Genomic DNA, 7,370 nt, shown 5'->3' on the forward strand with positions numbered 1-7,370 from the left:
ATTTAAAATTAAACAGTGCACACTTTTGCTGCAGGAGTGCCACTGCCAGTGTGACTAGTGGTGACCAGTGCCTGACCACCAGTATAGTAGTATATTGTTGTATACTATCTCTTTATCAACCAGTCTATATTAGCAGCAGACACAGTACAGTGCGGTAGTTCACGGCTGTGGCTACCTCTGTGTCGGCAGTCGGCACTCGGCAGGCAGTCCGTCCATCCATAATTGTATAATTATATACCACCTAACCGTGGTATTTTTTTTTCTTTCTTTATACCGTCGTCATAGTCATAGTAGTTGTTACGAGTATACTACTATCTCTTTATCAACCAGTGTACAGTGCGGTAGTTCACGGCTGTGGCTACCTCTGTGTCGGAACTCGGCAGGCAGTCCGTCCATCCATAATTGTATTATTATAATATATACCACCTAACCGTGGTTTTTTTTTCATTCTTTATACCGTCATAGTCAGTCATACTAGTTGTTACGAGTATACTACTATCTCTTTATCAACCAGTGTACAGTGCGGTAGTTCACGGCTGTGGCTACCTCTGTGTCGGCAGTCGGCAGGCAGTCCGTCCATCCATAATTGTATTATAATATATACCACCTAACCGTGGTTTTTTTTTCATTCTTTATACCGTCATAGTGTCATACTAGTTGTTACGAGTATACCACTATCTCTTTATCAACCAGTGTACAGTGCGGTAGTTCACGGCTGTGGCTACCTCTGTGTCGGCAGTCGGCAGGCAGTCCGTCCATCCATAATTGTATTATAATATATACCACCTAACCGTGGTTTTTTTTTCATTCTTTATACCGTCATAGTCAGTCATACTAGTTGTTACGAGTATACTACTATCTCTTTATCAACCAGTGTACAGTGCGGTAGTTCACGGCTGTGGCTACCTCTGTGTCGGAACTCGGCAGGCAGTCCGTCCATCCATAATTGTATTATTATAATATATACCACCTAACCGTGGTTTTTTTTTCATTCTTTATACCGTCATAGTCAGTCATACTAGTTGTTACGAGTATACTACTATCTCTTTATCAACCAGTGTACAGTGCGGTAGTTCACGGCTGTGGCTACCTCTGTGTCGGAACTCGGCAGGCAGTCCGTCCATCCATAATTGTATTATAATATATACCACCTAACCGTGGTTTTTTTTTCGTTCTTTATACCGTCGTCATACTAGTTGTTACGAGTATACTACTATCTCTTTATCAACCAGTGTACAGTGCGGTAGTTCACGGCTGTGGCTACCTCTGTGTCGGAACTCGGCAGGCAGTCCGTCCATCCATAATTGTATTATAATATATACCACCTAACCGTGGTTTTTTTTTCGTTCTTTATACCGTCGTCATACTAGTTGTTACGAGTATACTACTATCTCTTTATCAACCAGTGTACAGTGCGGTAGTTCACGGCTGTGGCTACCTCTGTGTCGGCACTCGGCAGGCAGTCCGTCCAACCATAATTGTATTATATACCACCTAACCGTGGTTTTTTTTTCATTCTTTATACCGTCGTCATACTAGTTGTTACGAGTATACTACTATCTCTTTATCAACCAGTGTACAGTGCGGTAGTTCACGGCTGTGGCTACCTCTGTGTCGGCACTCGGCAGGCAGTCCGTCCAACCATAATTGTATTATATACCACCTAACCGTGGTTTTTTTTTCATTCTTTATACCGTCGTCATACTAGTTGTTACGAGTATACTACTATCTCTTTATCAACCAGTGTACAGTGCGGTAGTTCACGGCTGTGGCTACCTCTGTGTCGGCACTCGGCAGCCCGTCCATAATTGTATATACCAGTGACCTAACCGTGGTTTTTTTTTCTTTCTTTATACATACATACTAGTTACGAGTATACTATCTCTTTATCAACCAGTCTATATATTAGCAGCAGACACAGTACAGTGCGGTAGTTCACGGCTGTGGCTACCTCTGTGTCGGCACTCGGCAGCCCGTCCATAATTGTATATACCACCTAACCGTGGTTTTTTTTTCTTTCTTTATACATACATACTGCAGTGCCACTCCTAGATGGGCCCGGTGTTTGTGTCGGCCACTAGGGTCGCTAATCTTACTCACACAGTCAGCTACCTCATTGCGCCTCTTTTTTTCTTTGCGTCATGTGCTGTTTGGGGAGGGTTTTTTGGAAGGGCCATCCTGCGTGACACTGCAGTGCCACTCCTAGATGGGCCCGGTGTTTGTGTCGGCCACTAGGGTCGCTAATCTTACTCACACAGCTACCTCATTGCGCCTCTTTTTTTCTTTGCGTCATGTGCTGTTTGGGGAGGGTTTTTTGGAAGGGACATCCTGCGTGACACTGCAGTGCCACTCCTAGATGGGCCCGGTGTTTGTGTCGGCCACTAGGGTCGCTTATCTTACTCACACAGCGACCTCGGTGCAAATTTTAGGACTAAAAATAATATTGTGAGGTGTGAGGTATTCAGAATAGACTGAAAATGAGTGTAAATTATGGTTTTTGAGGTTAATAATACTTTGGGATCAAAATGACCCCCAAATTCTATGATTTAAGCTGTTTTTTAGTGTTTTTGGAAAAAAACACCCGAATCCAAAACACACCCGAATCCGACAAAAATAATTCGGTGAGGTTTTGCCAAAACGCGTTCGAACCCAAAACACGGCCGCGGAACCGAACCCAAAACCAAAACACAAAACCCGAAAAATTTCAGGCGCTCATCTCTAGAAATTAATCACCCCACCAAAAAAGAAGCAATTCATCTCTCCTTGCACAAACTGGCTCTAAAGAGGCCTCATCCTCACCCTCACCCTCAGATTCCTCACCCCTTTCAGGGTGTAGATCCTCCTCCTCCTCATCACAGATTATTAATTTGTCCCCACTGGAACACACCATCACAGGTTCCTGTGTACTTTCTGGAGGCAATTGCTGGTAAATGTCTCCACGGAGGACTTTATAATTAATTTTGATGAATATCATCTTCTCCACATTTAGTGGAAGTAACCTCCTACGCCGATAGCTGACAAGGTGACCGGCTGCACTAAACACTCTTTCGGAGTACACACTGGAGGGGTGGCAACTTAGGTAAAATAAAGCCAGTTTGTGCAAGGGCCTTCAAATTGCCTATTTTTCCTGCCAGTATACATACGAACTGTCTGACATGCCTATAGTGATGCTGTCACCCATATAATCCTCCACCATTCGTTCAATGGTGACAGAATCATATGCAGTGACAGTAGACGACATGTCAGTAATCGTTGACAGGCCCTTCAGTCCGGACCAGATGTCAGCACTTGCTCCTGACTGCCATGCATCCCCACCAGCGGGTGGGTTTAGACATTTTATCCTTTTCCTGGCAGCTCCAGTTGCAGTAGAAAATGAAGGAGGAGCTGTTGTCGGGTCACGTTCCGCTTGACTTGACAATTGTCTCACTAGCAGGTCTTTGAACATCTGCACACTTGTGTCTGCCGGAAAGAGAGATACAACGTAGGCTTTAAACCTAGGATCGAGCATGGTGGCCAAAATGTAGTGCTCTGATTTCAACAGATTAACCACCCGTGAATCCTGGTTAAGCGAATGAAGGGCTCCATCCACAAGTCCCACATGCCTAGCGGAATCGCTCCGTCTTAGCTCCTCCTTCAATCTCTCCAGCTTCTTCTGCTAAAGCCTGATGAGGGGAATGACCTGACTTAGGCTGGCAGTGTCTGAACTGACTTCATGTGTGGAAAGTTCAAAGGCTTGGAGAACCTTGCACAACACGGAAATCATTCTCCACTGCGCTTGAGTCAGGTGCATTCCCCCTCCTTTGCCTATATCGTAGGTGGATGTATAGGATTGAATGGCCTTTTGCTGCTCCTCCATCCTCTGAAACATATAGAGGGTTGAATTCCACCTCGTTACCACTTCTTGCTTCGGGTGACGGCAGGGCAGGTTCAGGAGTGTTTTCTGGTGCTCCAGTCTTCAGCACGCGGTGGCTGAATGCCGAAAGTAGCCCGCAATTTTTCGGGCCACCGACAGCATCTCCTGCACGCCCCTGTCGTTTTTCAAAAAATTCTGCACCACCAAATTAATTGTATGTGCAAAACATGGGACGTGCTGGAATTTGCCCACCTGTAATGCACGCACAATATTGGTGGCGTTGTCCAATTTCACAAATCCCCAGGAGAGTCTAAGTGGGGTAAGCCAATGTGCGATGATGTCCCTCCGTTTCTGTTACAGGTTGTCAGTGGTGTGCCTCTTACGGAAAGCGGTGATACAAAGCGTAGCCTGTCTAGGAATGAGTTGGCGTTTGCGAGATGCTGCTACTGGTGCCGCCGCTGTTGTTGCTGTGGGAGGCAATACATCTACCCAATGGGCTGTCACAGTCATATAGTCCATAGTCTTCCCTGCTCCACTTGTCCACATGTCCGTGGTTATGTGGACAGTGGGTACAACTGCATTTTTTAGGACACTGAGGACACTTTTTCAGACGTCTGTGTACATTCTCGGTATCGCCTGCCTACTGAAGTGGAACCTAGATGGGATTTGGTACCGGGGACACACTACCTCAAGCAATTCTCTAAGTCCCTGTGAACTAATGGTGGATAACGGATGCACGTCTAACACCAACATAGCTGTCAAGGCCTGAGTTATCCGCCTGAGTTATCCGCAACAACAGCAGCGCCAGCAGCAACAGCAGCAGTAGGAGTTCCACTCAAGGATCCATCGGAGGAATCCCAGTTAGGAGAGGACTCATCAGTGTTGCCAGTGACATGCCCTGCAGGACTATTGGCTTTCCTATCTAAGGAGGAAATTGACATTGAGGGAGTTGGTGGTGTGGTTTGCAGGAGCTTGGGTACAGGAGGAAGAAGGGATTTAGTGGTCAGTGGACTGCTTCTGCTGTTACCCAAAGTTTTTGAACTTGTCAATGACTTCTGATGAATGCACTCCAGGTGACGTATAAGGGAGGATGTTCCTACGTGGTTAACGTCCTTACCCCTACTTATTACGACTTGACAAAGGCAACACACGGCTTGACACCTGTTGTCCGCATTTCTGTTTAAATAATTCCACACCGAAGAGGTGATTTTTTTTTTTGTATTTTGAACAGGCATGTCAATGGCCTTATTCATCCCACGGACAACAACTGTCTCCCTGGGTGCCTGACTTAAACAAACCACCTCACCATCAGAATCCTCCTTGTCAATTTCCTCCCCAGCGCCAGCAACATCCATATTCTCATCCTGGTGTACTTCAACAGTGACATCTTCAATTTGATTATCAGGAACTGGACTGTGGGAGCTCCTTCCAGCACTTGCAGGGGGTGTGCAAATGGTGGAAGGCGCCACCTCTTCCTGTCCAGTGTTGGGAAGGTCAGGCATCGCAACTGACACAATTGGACTCTCCTTGGGGATTTGTGATTTAGAAGAACGCACAGTTCTTTGCTGTGCTTTTGCCAGCTTAACTCTTTTCATTTTTCTAGTGGGAGGATGAGTGCTTCCATCATCATGTGAAGCTGACTCACTTGTCATAAGGAACATAGGAGAGGGCCTTAGCCATTCCTTGCCACTCCGTGTCCTAATTGGCATATTGGCAAGTTTATGCTTCTCCTCAGACGATTTTAATTTATCTTTTTTGGGTCATTTTAGTGAACTTTTGCTTTTTGAATTTTACATGCTCTCTACTATGACATTGGGCATCGGCCTTGGCAGACGACGTTGATGGCATTTCATCGTCTCTTGCATGACTAGTGGCAGCAGCTTCAGCACTAGGTGGAAGTGGATCTTGATCTTTCCCTATTTTACCCTCCAAATTTTTGTTCTCCATTTTTTAATGTGTGGAATTATATGCCAGTAATATATCTGGAATTAGACAGCAGTAATGTCTGGAATTAGATACCACTAAATAGATACCAGATACCACTGTGACTGGAATAATGATGACCTATGCACAGTGACAGGACACTACCACAGCACCCTAGAGCAGCAAGATGCAGCACAAGACACTGAGCACTGATCAGTGATACTGAGCACTGATGATACTACTGAGCAGTGATACTGAGCACTGATACTACTGAGAACTGACACTGAGCAGCACGATGCAGCACAATACACGGAACACTGAGCAGTGATACTGAGCACTGATGATACTACTGAGCAGTGATACTGAGCACTGATGATACTACTGAGCAGTGATACTGAGCACTGATGATACTACTTAGCAGTGATACAGAGAACTGACACTGAGCAGCACGATGCAGCACAAGACACTGAGCACTAACCAGTGATACTGAGCACTGATGATACTACTGAGCAGTGATACTGAGCAATGATGATACTACTGAGCAGTATTACTGAGAACTGACATTGAGCAGCACAATGCAGCACAAGACACTGAGCACTGACCAGTGATACTGAGCACTGATGATACTACTGAGCAGTGATACTGAGCACTGATACTACTGAGCAGTGATACTAAGAACTGACACTGAGCAGCATGATGCAGCACAAGACACTGAGCACTGACCAGTGATACTAAGCACTGATGATACTACTGAGCAGTGATACTGAGCACTAATGTTACTACTGAGCAGTGATACTGAGAACTGACACTGAGCAGTATGATGTAGCACAAGACACTGATCACTGACCAGTGATACTGAGCACTGATGATACTACTGAGCAGTGATACTGAGCACTAATGTTACTACTGAGCAGTGATACTGAGAACTGACACTGAGCAGCATGATGTAGCACAAGACACTGAGCACTGACCAGTGATACTGAGCACTGATGATACTACTGAGCATTGATACTGAGCACTGATGATACTACTGAGAACTGACACTGAGCAGCACGATGCAGCACAAGACACTGAACACTGACCAGTGATACTGAGCACTGATGATACTACTGAGCAGTGATACTGAGCACTGATGAGATGATACTACTGAGAGCTGACACTGAGCAGCACGATGCAGCACATAACACTGTACTAGTATTAGTATTAGTGAGCAGCACAAAAGCACTCTGGAATTGTCACCCCCCCAGATACCACTGTGACTGGAATGATGATGACTGATGCACAGTCACAGGACACTACTATCTCTACCACAGCACCCTACAGCAGCAAGATGCAGCACAAGACACTGTACTAGTATTAGTAATATATTACTGAGCAGCACGATGCAGCACAAGACAATGAGCAGTGATACTGAGCACTGATGATACTACTGAGAACTGACACTGAGCAGCACGATGCAGCACAAGACACTGTACTAGTATTAGTATTAGTGTCCAGCAGAAAAGCACTCTGGAATTGTCACCCCCCCAGATACCACTGTGACTGGAATGATGATGACCGACGCATAGTCACAGGACACTACTACCACAGCACC

Source organism: Pseudophryne corroboree, chromosome 2 (assembly GCF_028390025.1).
Source record: "Pseudophryne corroboree isolate aPseCor3 chromosome 2, aPseCor3.hap2, whole genome shotgun sequence".
NCBI lineage: Eukaryota > Metazoa > Chordata > Amphibia > Anura > Myobatrachidae > Pseudophryne > Pseudophryne corroboree.